The 17,393-nt window shown below is 40.5% G+C and overlaps 1 long non-coding RNA gene across 1 annotated transcript; it reads left to right on the top strand.

Moving 5' to 3' along the window:
• The first annotated feature begins 14,368 nt into the window (after nt 1-14,368).
• Nucleotides 14,369-16,177, top strand: LOC127196181 (uncharacterized). Its single transcript, XR_007831454.1, has 3 exons — nt 14,369-14,519; nt 15,705-15,848; nt 16,072-16,177. It is a non-coding gene; the product is annotated as an uncharacterized LOC127196181 (long non-coding RNA).
• The last annotated feature ends 1,216 nt before the right edge of the window (nt 16,178-17,393 follow it).

Here is a 17,393-nt window from a genome sequence, read left to right as displayed (position 1 = left end):
ATAGTTCCAAGTACATACACCCCAGTCTGTCTAAGTAAAAAATGTGGTTGCAAGAAACAACTGCATGGAAATTGAAATCCATGTCGATGACAAAATCCATTGTGTTGAAACACTTTGTTGATGGCTTTACCTGCTATAATAATTTTTACATCCAAAACCATTACGCCTAAGTTGGTTTGATTTCAGGGAACTTTTATAAGCAAACCAAACATATTGTTGAAGGAACAGTGACTGTTTATAGTAACCTTTCCAAGAGTGAGTCACTGTAGTAACAGGCCCTATGAACATTCTGCCTCAATTTGAGCCACTGAAGGTGGAATTTCCTGTGTAAGATACCATTTGGGGGTATGCTTAGAACTCCTTAACATGTGGTTATTATAAATATCTTCTCTTTTACTATTAATACATTTGAAAAACAAATACCTCATTATCTGACCTCAGATAAAGAACTTAAATCATGTCATTCCTCATTTACCAAAAAATAATTCAGACTTCAGTATCTTGTGTCATATTATAACATTATTAATCCTAAATAATAGTACTTATTCATACAAACTGGATAGAAAATTTTTGATAGAACAATTTAGCATTTTATGTTGAATATATATGCTTTATTTAGCCAATCAACAGATTTTTAAGGTTGTTTCCTCTGAGGAAGTTTTATCATTTGCAAAACAAAGATGTGTAATGGCTACATGCCTCATCATATGCAAAAGCGAAGACTTTTCCTCTTCTAAATTTTATTTCAATATGTATTAAGCTAATGCTATCAATTTAAATAAACATTATGCATTTAAATGTGTTATTAATGAGAAGGTCTGATTTTAGAAGGGCCCTCTGTGGTAGTCTCCTCTTATACCAAGTACGGGTCCTCTTCTGACAACTTCCTTAAGGCATCTCTTCACTTAGTGATAAGGCTTATGTTTCATGGGCAGAGGCTCTTGTATACCCTGTATACTCTGCTAAACTGAAGAGCAGCATAAAACTCTATGTCTGCAATTTGAAATGAGCCACTGTGTTCATAGTACAAGTGGCATGTTCCCAGATGTAAGTAGGAGACAGCAGGAGAATTAACCACAAGGCTAATAAGACAGGTGACTGACTTCTACTTACTTGGGTTCTTTCAAAAACCCTGGAGGGGACTTAGGGGTACATATTTAGACAGGTTTGTCCATAATGTAACAACAGCATATATTTAACTATGATGGAGCAAAACTGTTCCCAATTTCCACTCTAACTTACCCTCTGTCAGACTTTACTTTTCACTTCGTCACTTGGAATCCTGGAATGTACAAGAACAGTGCTTAGATTCACAGATGTAAATGCCCCTGGCACTGTGAAAAAGTAGACAGAGGGATAGCAACAAAGTTTGGCACTCATAAAGTTCACAGCTGATCTGGGTAACACACACAAAGTTTTAAGTGATTTTTTTTTAATTTTACTAACATTGATAAAAATAACCTCTCACACAAAAAAAAACACACCCATATAAACACACACACACACATATGTTCACACACAAACACACGGACATACACACTCTCTTACACACACTTACACAGACACACAGAGAAACACACACAAATACACACATTCACATGCACACACACATATTTACACATATAAACACACAGCAAAAGATGAACACACACACACACACAGACGCAGACAGACATACACACTCACACACACATTTATAAAAGTTCTACACAAGAGAAACTCAACCAAGGTTTCTTTTTGCATTGCCAATGATAAATTGAGAAGTTAAAACCTGTGAGTTTTTTATAGCAGTTTTGTTTTTACTAGCACACCAGTCACACTAACTTCCCAGAGCTACCGTAACAGAGTTCTGCTTAGGTGACTTCTCTTACTGTGCTACGTGGTTCTAGGGAACCTCCTAAAACCTAAACAGAGAGTGCCAACAGGCCATACGGCCTCAAAGCTTTCAAGTAGGCTCTTTCCTTGTTCCTTCAAGCTGCTGGATCCCCAGAGGCTCCTTGGCAGCGCAGGTGTTATGCCAGACTTTGCTTCCATTTTCCTGCTTCTCCCATGGATGTCATCACTTGGACCTCCTGTATTCCAGAGTCCTTTCATCTTTCCCAGCTACAGTTGCAACAACGATGCTGTGTTTTGGGATAATGGGCCTTGGAACTTCAACACTTGGGGAAAGGGAGAGAACTAAGTCTTTCACATCAGAAAATACTAAATTGTTTCGTACCTCAGAGAGAAACATGATACTAAATTCCTGTCATTTGAAGAAATGATAAGGAGTAAAAAAAAAAAATTTATCAAGGGGAAAGATTCAGGTATGCCAGGCACTTTGGGGATCATTATCTTTAAAACATTGATGGTATTGATGTTGTTTGGAGTTACTGCTTGAAATTTTTCATGGGTTTTCTTATTGTTTCAAAAATGTTATACTTACACAATTAACATTTATTCAAAAATAAATATTCTGGCATGATGTACAAATCCTACATACTACAAAGTGTTATATTATCCAGGTCAAGCAAAACCTGGTATACTCCTGAGGGTCAGGTGGCTTGTTTTTGCCTAGATCGACTTTTTCTATATACTTATGTTTCTGTCATCTTAGTCCACGGGGGTGGATCCTGTGACACCTTTGCTCCCAGCTCTTTGTAGTCCCAAGACATCTCCTATTTTCCCTTAGCCTTACTATACTCAGAAGATGGACTCCCTCTCTCTCTCTCTCTCTCTCTCTCTCTCTCTCTCTCTCTCTCTCTCTCTCTCTCTCTCTCTCTCTCTCCTCTTATTCTCACTGGACTTTAAGGTCCATGAAGCAGGTTTGTTTTTTATTACTGTCATTTCCCTAAATAGTGGAAGTAACGCATTGAGAGGTTCTATAAATAGTTGTTAATAAAAATAAGTAAGTTTTACTGCTGCATTGTCAAAGTGAAACCAGAAGACTCATATATTAGATCCCAAGCTAAAATGAACTAATTTTAAATGACATTGTGAGAGGAAAAACAGTATTTTCCCTATTATACTGACACAGTCCTTGGCTTTATTTCTAATGCTAGTAGTACAGAGAAAGCATGTCTGTTTGTCGATATGTGTGAGGGGATCAGGGAGGCTTCTCCAGCACCAAGAAGTTCTCTAAAAATTCCAACTGGGCTTCCCACAACTCTTTTCACTTCTGATAGTTGGAATTAGTACAGCCATAGGCTTTGACTGTCCCCACCCCAGTCACCATCACAGGTGGTGGGCCCCAGATTATTCCAGACTTCTGTCCAGCTTGACCACAAGCCAAAGGCTCCCATGGCCCTTTCCTTCCCTCCAAAAATCTGCTAGCGTAGCTACAGAGGGCAAGAAAATAGTTTTCTCAGTATTAACACTTTCTTACGAACTGTCGTTTAAAGGTAAAAAGCAAACCGTGAAAAAATACTTTGAGTGAAAATTCTGGAAAATACCATAGTCAGGAAGTTGAATACATGTGCAGTTGGGGTGACATGCTCCTGGCACAGGGTTTTCCTATAAGCCTGTGAGCTATTTGACTCCTTCATGGGTGTTAATAGAGGCTCTACCACTCTACCATGTATGCATAGTTCATTATGTCTCCTTCGAGGGCTTTTATAGATGTCTCATCATGCACACCTAATCATGGCTTGGTCTTTCTGATGACCACTCACTCACCCTGAACCTCTTATTAAGAAAAACAGGTACTCCTGCCATCTAGAAAATTCCTAGGCTGTATGAGCTCTGAGTAAGAATTGAAGACAAAGGCTAAGACACAGGTTGTTCACTAGCAGAAAAACACAGACTTGTATTATAGAACTTCATTATTTCTTATTTTAAAAAAAAAAGTTTTTAATCAAAAGAGAATTACATCACTTTCCCAGCTATCTGTCCTTAAACAACTCCCATGTCCTTCCCACTATTACGTTGAAAGTTTCTTTTTCCTTGGTTATTATTTCTCTCTCTCTCTCTCTCTCTCTCTCTCTCTCTCTCTCTCTCTCTCTCTCTCTCTCTCTCTCTCCCTCTCTCTCTCTCTCTCCCCTCTCTCTCTTTCTCTCTCTCCCCCTGTGTGTGTATGTGTCTGTTTTTCTATCTCTTTGTCTCTCTGTGTGTGCAAACATAAATAAATATGACCTATTGATTGTTGTTTGTGTATATGTGGTTTCAGGGCTGACCACTCTGCGTTAGACAACTGGTAGGGTCCTCCTTCCTGGGAGAGGCTAGTTCTTCTCCCAGCTGTCATTAGTTGCCTGCAGTTCTTTGTCTTGGGTTGGGACCCCTTGAAATGTTCCCCTTTCCATGTTAACATGTCCCTTGATGTTGCCATCATTCCTGTCTTGCTTATGGAGCTATTTCTAGGACAGATGGCTTCACAGCAGACTTTCTGGTGTTCTGGTTCTTACAGGCTTGCAGCCCCATCTTCTTTGACATTCCCTGAGCCATAGATGCAATGTATACAGGTGTGTCTACTGGACCTGGGCTTCCCATGGTCTATTGATCTCCGCATTGTGTCCAGGTATAAGTTTTTTTTAGTCTCCGTGTGCTGGAAAGAGAGGCTTCTTTGATGAGTGGCCATCCTAATCTGTGGGTATAAAGATAAGAGTTAGAATGTAGAATTATACTGCTCTAGGGAAATGGTCATAGGAGATTCTTCTCTAAATTCCGTGATCTCATTATGCTCAGAAAGCTGGCTAGTTTTCCATTTCCGGGCATGATTTCCCTCCTACTGAGTAAGCGTCAAGTCCAAGCAGATAGCTCTTGGTGTCCACCATGTGAATGACACATATGCATGTCTTCGCATTGCTGTGGTTCATAAATGTTGCCACTGGGTAGGAATGCTTAATTGCCTCCTTCATCTGATACCTTACCTAGTGTTTTCTGGAAACATGGAAGCTAGACCACAAGAAAGAGGGTTTTCCATGTCAGAACCACTTGATATCCTACTCCCCAGGCTCAGCAATATTCATTGGTGTCCTATTCACAATAACCAGGGCGTGGAAAAAAACTTAAATGTCTGGCAACAGATGAATGGATAACAAAAGTGTGGTGTGTATAGACAGTGGACAGCTGTAGGAAAAGGAAATCACGAACTTTGCAGGAACATGGGTAGACTGGGGAAAGATAGTGTGGACTGAAGTAACCAAGACCCAGAGAGACAAATGCTCTATGTCCTCACGCATCTGCTGTTCCTAGCTCCAAATCCTCAGATGTGAGTGCACAACATGAAGTAACCATAGAAACCAGGAAATAATAAAGTGACTACAGATGGGGGCGGAAACAGGATACAAGTGATATGAATTAGCAAATGGAGTGACAAGATGGGGTCTCTGGCTGAGGAGGAGGAAGGGAGGTGAATACAGAAGGAGAAGGACAAATAATACCAAGGTTGTTTGATAGGGCCTCAAGGAATTACATTAATTTATATTTACCTAAAATTATATAAAATGCAATATACAAAAAGTTACGTATGTGTGTTTATTTGTACACACACACACACAAAGTCTATAAGTCTTATAAACTTACTATTTTTCTTTTAAGTAGACTTTAGCAGTAACTATAATGGGGTATGTGCCTAAAAAAGAAAAAAAGAATCTTAGGAGAAAAAAGCTCTACCTTTTCCTGGAAGACAGGAATTCATGACTGCACTAAGTCACAGGAGGACAGGATTATGGTGCCTTCATGCTGCTCTCTGTCCCTTGGACATCTGTAGAGCTCGATTTGTGGCTGAGCTGTCAAAGCAGACACAGCAGGCTCCTCTGGGTGTGGCCCCTCAGGAGGGTCCTGTGGGCTGGAGTCGGCGCTAATTGCTTGGGAAACAAGGGGTTAATTGGCAGAGATATCTGCTGTGATGCTGATGCTCACATTGGAAGCTGATGAAGCTGTTTTCCCCCATGGCATCCAGAGAACACTTGGGTCCCACACAAGGTGTGGCTCCCCATCATTCATCCTGCCAGAACAGGAGCACAGTGTTTCTTGCTACAAACATATTTCATCTTGGTGGACAGAGGTCTATGTTCAAAGCACTTCAACAAGAAATTGAGATGAAAGTATCTGTTTGAATGACACCCAGGCTTTCGCGACAGTCTTGGGTTTGCTTTTCTGTATGATGTCCTTGGTTTTGAAACACTTTTCCTTAATGTCTGTGAAAATATAACTTTGGTATTTATGTTTAGTGGGATAGATTAATTTAATTCCTGCTTCTTGTACTGAAACAAACTGTTTCTGTCAGGACATCAGTGGCCTCTATGTTTATTTATGATCTTTTCAATTCTTATTCGCTATTCCCTAGGAGAAGTTTTGAGTGATGCAGATTGAGGCACCACCATGAAAGTCTGGAAGCATGGTGTGACTGATTGTGTTTTTAAAGAGAAGGTTGGCTGCTGCTGTGGAGGAGTACAGACCAGCTGTCAGCAGCACACATAGCTGTGAGAGTATAAGGAAATCTCTGCATGTATCTTAAGATTACAGGTGGCTTGCATTGTGTTTAGTTTTGATGATGCACTAAAACTCTCAAAAAAAATGTCCTTTTTTCAAAAGAATTATAAATTCTTTATCAGATTTTTTAAAAAGAATAATGATGAAGGCTTCTGAAAGTTTCAAAAAAAAAAAAAAAAAAAAGGATAATCTTAACAGATGGTTGTGAAGCTCTTATTTTCAAAGCCAAACTGACCAGTCAGGAAGTAAGTTAGTCAACAACACAGCTTCTCTGCCTTGATGAGGGAAAAGGTCACCGTACTTACTAGGACCCAAATCTCCTGTGGCTTCTTGCTTTCCGGTTCCATTTTATATGAGGAAAAAGAAAGGAACATTGAGACATCATTATTACGAGGGTAGATGCTTTAAAGGGACACTTAGTCAGCCTCTGCTTGGAAAACTTGTCCAGGTGAATAAGAAGACCAAGAACTTCCTAGCACCATCACAAATACCACCAGTCTAAACAATCAAAGGAAAAACTCGACCTGGACATCCTGACCCTAGTGAGAAGGAAGTCCCTTGTGGGCATGATGAGCGGTACTTGCTATACTTTAAAATGAGCAGCAGATAAAAACCTTCAGAAAGTCTCAAGAACTGTCGCTTGTGCTAGAGGAATGGCTCAATGGCACAGCATTCACCTGGCGTGTATGAAGCCCTGGATTTGATATCTTGCTTCCAGAAGAGTGGGAAGGAGGAATGCAGTTATAAACAAAATGGAAGTTCACTCTTCGGTGTCATTCTCACCAAATTGTTGTAAGCTGAGGAAAGTCCACATCCTGGTGTCAGAGACCCAGCTCTGGAATCAAGACACTTGCCTTTTCAGGCTCAGACTTACATTAACTGGATTTGGCCTTTGACATCCTTTCTACTGAAGTGGGGGTCTTGGTGGTGTTTGTTTTCCCTCCCAGTTAAAGAATTAGAAGGCAGGAAGAAAAAATCTTAAGCATGACAGGGAGCAGTAGAGAAGTCGAAAGCACCACAAGCAAGAGCAGACAGAATCAGCGGTTGAAGAGACACACTTATTGAGGGTGAGGAAATATGCATACCTCACATGCAGCAGGCACTGTGAGAAAAAGGCCCTCCACAAAGCTACAAAACAGATGGGGGACTCAGGAAGCTGAGAAATCCAATTTCTCCTTGTGGACTGGGTTTGCTTGTTTGTTTGTTTGTTGTTTTAATATCTGAAGGGCTTGCTCCCCTAATTAAGGTTTGGTAAGTTGGTCAGTTTGAAGAAAGACAGAATGGCTGATTGTCCCCAAACTGTTGGATAACATGTCCCGCTCCAGCCTTGAATGTGTTGAGCCAGTCCATCAACAGGGGGCCTGCTGATGAGAGACTAAAGCCTGTAAAAACCTTGTTATAAGCTGCTAGGCTTCTGTCTTGGGTCAGAAGGGTGAAGGAGAAGCTGGCCATCTTCAAGGCTCTCCTTAGTAAGTAGCCTTGGCCCCTTTCCTTCTCAGTCTGCCTACCTAAGAGTCTGTCTGAATCCTATTCCCTCACTGCTACTTTCTAGGATTGAATCTCGAATCGTGTACTTTATCCCTCCAAATAAGAAGAAAACAGACTGTGACCCCACTGCTGAGGAATAATTGGGGTCGCTTAAATTATTAAAGCTACACAGTACATTTAGCATGCTGCTGCGCACAGCAAAGTGCTAAATAATGAAATAGGTATCAAGCAAATAATAAGCAGAAGTGTCCATATATCGTGTCATCAAATGTTCTTATGTCCTTTATGTGTGTGTGTATGTGTGTGTGTGTGTGTGTGTGTGTACACACACACACACACAAATACACATGGGGGGGGGCAATCAGAGAGAGAGAGAGAGAGTGTGTGTTTTAATTCTTAGTACGCCCCTAGATTTTGCAAAAGCACGTATAACCCATGAGTTAGTACTGATACACACATAATTGTAAATTCTGGGTCTGCCTGGATTTCTAATACAGTGTTCCTGGAAAACTGACTATAGCTTGCAAAGTTTACAGTGATACTCCTTAGGGTATCTGCCTATAGTCTGCAGATAATCCTAGCAGGACTGACACTTCCTGCTTATGTAGCTGTGGAACGGCTCTAACTACAGGCCTCTTAGAGGCATGAGCACACATGGACCCTGTGTCCATACAGACACAGCATCGCATTCTTTGTACCCTGGATGCAGAGTGGCAGCAACGCTCTCCTGGAAAGGGTTCTCGTTCCATATGTCAGATAACCAGCCGTAAGAACCACTACATTAGAAAAACGACATTTACGTACGCAGTGTCGCTGCGCAAGCACTACTAGATGACTCAGTGCCGCGATTTTTAAAGGTGCTGCAAGTTCTCTGCAATGGTCAACTAAGGTAAAGCTAGTGGATTGGTATCACTGGAAAAGCCACTAGTTTGTGACCAATGTTGCTCACCAGGACCCCCAGAAGAATACAGCCTTGACCATCACCAAGCTGGGGTCTTTTCTAAGGACCCTTTTACCCAAGGCCTGAACCAGTACTAGATCAAATTAATGTAGTGAAACTCAGCTACCCACCTTTGGGCAAGGAAGAGACACTTGGTTCCCCATCTCAAAGCCTGATAGATTGGGACCCTAATGAGACTGTCAAATGAGAGCAGTGTGCTATCCTGGGGTAGGGGACCCTGAAACATAGAAAGAGAAAGGAGGGGAAATTCAGGAAATCTGGGAAAGTATGGGCTTCAATCTTGGCTCATTAACTGTGATGGATGAGCCATAGTAAATTAAACTTGTTAGTAAAGAGAGAATTACATGCAGGGTAGATAGGGACCTTTTCTACTATCTACAGGTATCCTAACTACAAAGGCCATTCGAGAAAATACAACGGCATACACCATTACTCAAATCACTCAGTTTGTTTCTGTATTCTGAAAAACTACAAAGTGGCTCTTTTTTTTTTTTTTTTTTTTTCCTTTCCTCTAATTGCTTAGTTCCTTTAGTGCTGCAAAGCACTTAGAATGCCAACAGTGCAAAGTCCCTGCTTTGAAGTCTGTAATCTCCATCCCTGCTGATAATAATTCTGAATCGAATGCAAATGTGTTCAGCTATAAACTGCTTACATCCAGGAGAGAATCTCTGCCCAGACAGACCCTTAGCATCTATGAGAAAGTGTCTCATCGAAGATTCTCACACCTTTCCCGCAACTAGTCCCACAGCTGCAATAACATCTTGACCTCAGCGAGCTCTTCCTAGAGGAAAGTTCCTCGTGGGTTTGGGAACGCTCCCATTTGGGACCATTTGGCCAGCTTTCTCCCTCAAGTGAAGTGTCTCCCACAGGCCTTTGAAACTGTCCCAGTCACTGCATCCCTGTGCTCTCTAACAGTAGAAGCTTCTCGATCTTCTGGGCCAGAGTTCTCTCACTCTCCAGCAGAGGGTACAATGGCAAAGTGAGGAAGTGGTCTGCCCCAGGTCTCAGTTAGCCAATCACAGAGCTGGAACTAAGGGGCCAAAAAAGCTCCAATGTTGGAGAACGAATACACAAAGGATTTCTTTTTCAGTAGCAAATAAGAACCTACAAGAATTCTCAAGAACCCTTGCTTGTGGTAGTCATAGAGGAAAGAAAGGAAGGAAGGAAGGAAGGAAGGAAGAGAAAAGGGAAAATGTAAATGGGGTGTGGCCACTGGCTTTGGCGATGATGCTCCTAGCCATATCCCATCTTGCCTGCTGGTATCGCAGTCAGGAACATGTGTGTGAGAAACTACTGGCTGAAACAGTCTTACTCTTCTTATGACAACTGGGCTTTAAGATAACAACTTATTTCTCAATACTTCAGAGGGCTAGGCTCTCAACAAGCTCATCCCCTACTGGGTTCCAGCAGCACCACCAAGGGGGCCGGCTTCCCAGTCTGTGAGCCTTTGGGGAGCACACTGAAATCTTTGCTTCTGGAAAAAAACCATGAATTACTTTTGGGGGTGGCACATTACATTTTTGAGAGTTTCCATTAAAATTTTCTCAAGTTTATTCCTTCCCAAGTCTCGAGGGAATTGAAGACCAGTAGCTTAGTTTTACAATGAAGCTTAGTTGTTTAGAGGTCAAGATGTTTTTAGGTCTAGATAGGTGTTTTAAGTTGATAATGAGAAGATGTGATAGAGATTGATTTACACTCAGAATTTTAGATGTTTTCTTCAAGGCTGTCAAATACAAATGGCCAAAACACTAAGAATGTAACATTTAAATAATTCCTGATTGTGTTATGGTTCTTCTTGCTATAGGTAGTTTATTGTATATTTGTATAATAATATAAATATATAGGTAAAAAATAAACATATTTAATTAAAAAGTTCTCTAGGTTCACAATCAAACCTTTTAAAAGTGATTATCGGACTTTTTGTTAAAATTGCCATTGTCAATACGTTCAGCTGCCGAAGAGTGAAGCTATGAATGGAAACTTTGGAACAAACAGAGAAGTATAGTGGAAATTAGAACTTGTGTGGTTAAGTGATAATAAAGGATTGCTATACCACAGCCTCTGAGCCATAACCAGAGCTGATGAAGAAACTGGCAATGCTCAGTGTTGTTAGTGATATCAGCTTACAGAAGTATCTTAAGCTGTGATTGCTTAGATTGTATTTGTTAAAATCCCTATGTGTAAATTAATCTGTACCGTTCTGCAGCATTCATTTCTGGATATAACGAGCATTGCCATCCTAGGTGACAAAGATGGCCCTCCATGGAAAGATGAAAACCGAAACACATGCTAAAACAATGCAAACTCTGTTTTTCTGATAATTTTTTAAGTTAGCTCAGGTCATTAAGAATAATTTCCACCATCTGAAATTATGAAGAAAATTAATTAATTTTTAATTTCATTAGGAGTCTTGTGAGATTTTGACACATTTTCTTATATTTTGGATTACCATAGCTGCCCATGGGCTGCCAATTAACCTCTTGATATTGTGTTTCTCAGTGTAGCAGCATCTTCGATAGCTTATTTAGATATAATTGGACATTTATAATTCCTTTATGAAAGAAACACTAGTACCGAAGTTGTTCTATTTTTACAAAAATGTGACTGCAATTTTTAGAAATATGTCTGATTATGTAATGCTTGCTGGTAAGGGGGGGGGGGGCAGTGATACAAGCATGTACAAGAGCCTGCCCCAATCCCAATACACATAGGCACTCATTTTTAGGAATGTGTTTTTTATAGATGTTAACCATATTCATAGTAATTTTCAAAGCAATAGAGTAGCTTAACTACTTAGTGTTAGTGATGCCCTCGAGTTAGCAGAGATGCAATAAATACCTATGTACAACTGTTAAGACACTCAACACGAAATCCAAGTATCACCAGTTACACTTGCATTATGATTTTCTACTTAGCGTGAATGTTTACATACAAGATTCCTCGAGAGAATCAACAGTGAGGTGTGAGGGTACCTGCTTAGAAACCTGTGAGGCACTGTTAAAACGGAGAGGTTGGGAAAATGACCAGCAACCAAAAGAAGCTAGCTGATCAACCCAAATATGCGCAAGGTCATAGGCCATGCCACTAAGCCCAGGAACCTGACTGCCTGGCCGCTTTCTCTCCGTGCAGGGCACCGCTGCCTCTTGGTCACTAGAAAACACTTCCAGCACAACACCTTTGCTATAGCCAAACGATGATGACTACCAGCAGGATGGACCATAGTAAAATCAAATCTAGCTCAAAGCAAGTTAACAACGATTGTAGGATGTACAGACTCTGCAGGATCGGCCTCTATGCATCTTTAGAGCCGGACAGAAAAATCATTATATATAAAAGAGCCAGAGAAATGTAATAATGTAATTTACCAAAGTTACCCCTACTCCCGGCAGGGCTTTATGACCTTCACTAATAGATAGACAACCCTAAAGCATGAATGTAGGGCGCAATTAATGTGTGCTAGCAGAATAACCCTTGCCTAAGGATTAGGATATAGTGACTATGAAAAACCAATCATCAAGTCCAGGACTTTTTTTTTTAAAGCCTCATTCTCATGAAGCCCCCAAGTCTCAAACTCAGCCAAGACCCTGATAGGTAGATAATCTTACACAGCAGGATGGTTGCCTCTCCAGTGGGTGACTGTCTCTACTCAGGCAGAACAATTTTCTATGAAAACTTTCAAACTAAAGAGTCAAATTGCCAGGGGCAGGAGAGATGCCTCAGAGGTTAAGAGCGCTGGCTGCTCTTCCAAAGGTCCTGAGTTCAATTCCCAGCAACCACATGTTGGCTCAGAATCCAACTATAATGAGATCTGGTGCCCTCTCTGGCCTGCAGGTGTTAACATGCAGGCAGAACATTGTATGCATACATAATAAATAAATCTTTTTTAAAAAAATCAAGTTGCCTTTGTGTGTCAATGAGGATTCTATGTGCATGAATATGTTAAATGTTTTTAACATTACAGATAACCTATCGTGGTAGACTAACTCAAATTACAATTGTTTAGCTAGGCGATTGACTTGGTTGGGTCAAACTTTATTATGACGTTGGCTATTAATATAAGACTCGTCATGTTGAGAGAGGTTCTGCAATGAGGCTGAACTTGGTGATGCAAATACTATCAGCAGCCCCTTCGGGGAGATAATTATTAACAATGGGATAAAATGCTTGAACAGCTTTTCTATAGGCATTAATTAGTTTAAGGACCTCTGACCGCAACTGCTTTGAGAAATGCCTCCAGATTCTTAATCAGGCTTGCAACGTCTTCTTAATAGGAGCTTTTAAAATCCAGTGTAACATGTTCACTTAGCCACGTTTCCCCTGTAAAATGCCGCTAACCGAGGCTAACTCCACATTACTTAGAAAGCCAAGTTCCTCACAGCCAAACTTTGGCTCCTACTCTGGCAGACTGTGGGAGAAGTTGCTCTGATAATATGCTTGTTTAACACATTAAACTGTAAAATCCCCACAGTGTTTGAGAATAGCTTGTGAAAGGACACTAATTGATGCTAAATATAACAAGTGGGAGAAAATGGCTTCAAGGGATGTGCTGGGTTGAATTCATAAGAAAAAGTATAGAGTTACCAAAGGTCACCTCCAACACAACAAACTATCATCAAGAGTCTATTGATTTGTTGAGTGAGATTTATACACCAAATTCAAATTTTAAGGACGAATAGTTTTGGGGAGGTGATGTTTTAATAATTAAATTATCTCCTTTTTTCCAGAATAATGGTTACCTAATAATCTTTTCTGCACATAAAAGCTTCCTGCCAGGATGTTGTAAAATTCCCACACTGATGATGCCTAAACTTGCGTAATTAGAATGGAAACCTGGAACTGAGAAACCATCATAATAATAACTAATAACGATGAGTTAGAGTGGAAGTTTAGGTTTTTTTTTTTTTTTAATTTCATCAAGACTGCTGAAGTGGATTTTCTTTTCCTCCTGAAAATTTAGACATTTTCTCACTCTTCTTCAACTGTTATCCAATGGGACCATAGTTAGGGGTGGTTGTGAGCCACACAGTGTAGATGATGGAACCCGAACTCAAGTCTTAGGCAAGAGCGGTAGACACTCTTAACTGCTAAGATGCCTCCTGGGTTCCCCCGTCAGAGACCCCCCCAACATTTGATGATTAAAGTATTCGGAGTTTCAAGACTCTGATAACAGAATAGTAAGACATGTGAAGCCTTCTGTGCAGCTGCACCCAATTCATACCCCATGGCCAGTCCTGCTGTTAGATTTTTGGAAGACAAACAGCCATCCCACGCTAAGTAAACTACATCAGGAAGGCAGGAGGTCATAGGAAGAGAGGATTCTGAGAAGGTTTGCAATGTACATCTAAAGATATAAACATAAAAGGACCCTGCCTGTTCAGAGACACCCACGCTAGGGTAGTCAGTAAGTGGAGGTGAGGGGAGGGAACTGGCTCCTTCAGAAGCCACAAGCACCTCTCTCGTTGCATATCATTCTACAGAAAAAGAATAACAATGAAGGTTTTTCATGGTATTGTTGCATTTGAGGACGGGATTTCCAGGAGCGCAGAGTAGCACAAGGAGAGATGCTTCAAAATATCTTCAGAGAAGCTTGAAAAAAGATGCTCCAAACTGCCTGGCTTTGAAATACATAATTAAGCAGAGAAGAGAAGAGGATTCTAATGTAAGTAAAACCTCCAAACACACTTTTGTACAAAGGAGTCGAGTTATCAGGTAATAACGCACCTGAGGCAATTCATATTTCCTTACAAATTTTGTGATGCAGAGAAAAAAAAAAAGAAAAGGTTGGCCTGTTAGTTTGAAACAATAACACAGCTGTCATTGTGCTCGGAGTTATAATGTTGGTGGTGTGTTGTATAACAAAAGCCTCGTGTGAGATTTTTTTCAGATGAGAAATACATTCCTATGCTTTCGAACTGCCTCAAGGAAGAGAATGCTCTCCTCACTATACAATGGTGGAAGTGTGTAGGCTCTGTTTCTTAACAATCAAACTTTATTATACAACGCAACTAGCTTACACAAGAGGGAAAAAAAAGGTTAAAGGGAAAAAAGCATGAACCTTCCGGTATCCGTTCCATGGGACGCGTCCCTAGGTGTCTCTGGCCTGTGCACTGGTCCGGCCTGTTTGCTGATCCTCCTTCCGATCCAAGTGTGCTCAACCCTGGTCTGAACCTGCTGCTGCTCTCTCCTCTCCGCCGCCGGTCTGTCTCACAGGCGAAGGGCGGTCTCCTTCTAACATTGAGGGTCGATTAGAAAAACAATAGTCCAGGTGAAGTCCCCAGGTCCACTTCCTGAATTCCAGGCCCAGGATGGCTCCACTCAGTCTATCTCAAGGTACCCATGGTGTGTCCAAGGGTAAAGCCCGCCAAGTCTGCTTACACCTGTGACAAAGCTTACAGTCCTTCCCACAGAAATGGTATTTCCACTGATCTTGAAAGAGGCGCACACCTAAAGACATGTTTGATAAACAAAACATAACAAAACAAAACCCACTTAAATGGTCATTTCATGACTAATTAACATTGTCCTGATATATAGGCCAGCCAGGGCTACATAAAGACACCCTCTCTCAAAGCAAACAAATGACCAAACAAAAGCCTGCTGTGTGGAAGGGATGGTTTGGTGGGGAAAGTGCTCTATTTACAGACGCTTTAAAAAGCTTGACTTCGGAATTGTTTGGCATAATATGGGTTGGGTATCTCTTCATATCATCATATGAGTTCCTGTGATCCATATCCATACCTTGCTTAGAACAAATGAATTTACAGACTCACCCAGATGTGACATTACAAAGGCCAAGAAGTGTCCAAGTACTGAATGCAAGGCTCATTCTCAAATTTGACAGCAGGGCGGTATCTCTCCTCCATACGTCTGCAAGTCCTTCTTCCGACTTACACTCCAGTGGTGCTGCTCACTTCGATGTCAGGTGAAGGCATGTTCACTTGACAATGAAATGTCATCTATGACCTTTAAATACATAATGGAACTGAATGTATTTGACCACAATAAAACAAAGTCTGGCATGATAACAAAAACAAAAGAGTAGATTGTACTTCAAATGTGAAACCGTCTCTATAGGTTGGTTTCAATATGGGAGAAGGTTGTAGAATCTTTAGGTGGGTGAGAGACTTCCTAAACAAAGGTCCCCAAGGGCAGACCTTGAGAATTTATACCCAAGCCAATCTTTCTGTTTACTCTCTGTTTCCTGACTACAGATGCAGTGTGACCAGCCAGCCCTCTGCTTCTGCAGCCATGCCTCTCCCACCTGCTTACATGTCACCCCGAAATGATAGACTGCACCACCATAAAACATAAGGTAAGCCATTTATTTTTCAATTTTCTCTTTTTGTTGTGTTTTATCCTTAAATTAAATCAGTATATAAAGCACTGTATTATTAAAATGTTACCACATCACATTAAAATGTAAACTCCGTTTTTCCATATAGAAGCATTTTGTAAATAAAAAAAATTATATATTATAATTTTTGTTACTCTATTTAATATCACCAAAGGATAATATAGATAACCATATGTCATGGGATGCTATAGATTTTCTTAGATTGAAAATTTCATGCAAAGTCCATACCTTGAAAGAATACACAGCTAGCACCAAGCTAATGTTTGGCATGTAGGTAGTATATCTCTAAAAATCTTCTTATGGATTAAAATGAGTATAAAATCTACTGCTAATTGTGATTTCTAACTGCTAGAAGGTAAAGTAATGACACCCACACTGAGTGTTTTTAGTACTGTAGCAAGCTAAAAGAATAAATGAAGTATCAAATTTACTGCAGTAAGAATTTGAGGTGAAGAAAGATCTGTGAGCTGTGGAGCACATAAAAGTAGCTATTTGAGAAAATTAAGATTTAAGATGCAGAAGAATATGTAATGAATTGGAAGAAAGCTTCCTTCAGTGGTAATAGACAGTGTGGGAGCAGGAATTGAGATTTAAAGTATTTTAATCCAAAGCAAATAGAAGCATGTGGTTACTTTACCAAGGGAAAATGGGTTTCTACAACAAACACCAGCCTTTGTAATTATGGTCTTAGACTCTAGCGGAAAATCTGGTGCTATACTGACATTTTCTGAATATCAGAGCCTTTTCCTTCTCTATGCCAAGAATGGCCATTTTCTCCTCTGTGAAATCAAAGGGAGACCTTGGCAGCAAGATGCCTGACATCTGGATGGGAAAGGTCTGTCTCCTCTAGAGATAGTAATGGTGCAGTTTAAACTTTGAGGGGGAGGTATTTTATTTTTAATTTGTCATATATGTGTGTTGGAAGCAGGATATGTGCATACAGGTGCCTGTGGAAACCAGAGGCATCTGTCCCTTGGGGACTGGAGTCAGAGTCGTGGGCAGCTGTGAGCTAGCCAAAAAGAGTGAACACGGGCCCTTTTCAAGAGTAGTAAGCCGTGCCATGCTATCTCTCTTTCCCACGCTTTACATTTGATTGAAAACTATGCTGTATTCTAGACTACAGAAATTTTTCTAACTATTGAAAAGGCTACTTAAACTTACTTCTATAGCTAAAAATAA

The sequence above is a fragment of the Acomys russatus genome, chromosome 12 (assembly GCF_903995435.1).
Source record: "Acomys russatus chromosome 12, mAcoRus1.1, whole genome shotgun sequence".
Lineage (NCBI taxonomy): Eukaryota > Metazoa > Chordata > Mammalia > Rodentia > Muridae > Acomys > Acomys russatus.
Note: the sequence above shows the minus strand (reverse complement) of the source record. Positions and strands in the feature narration are given on the sequence as shown.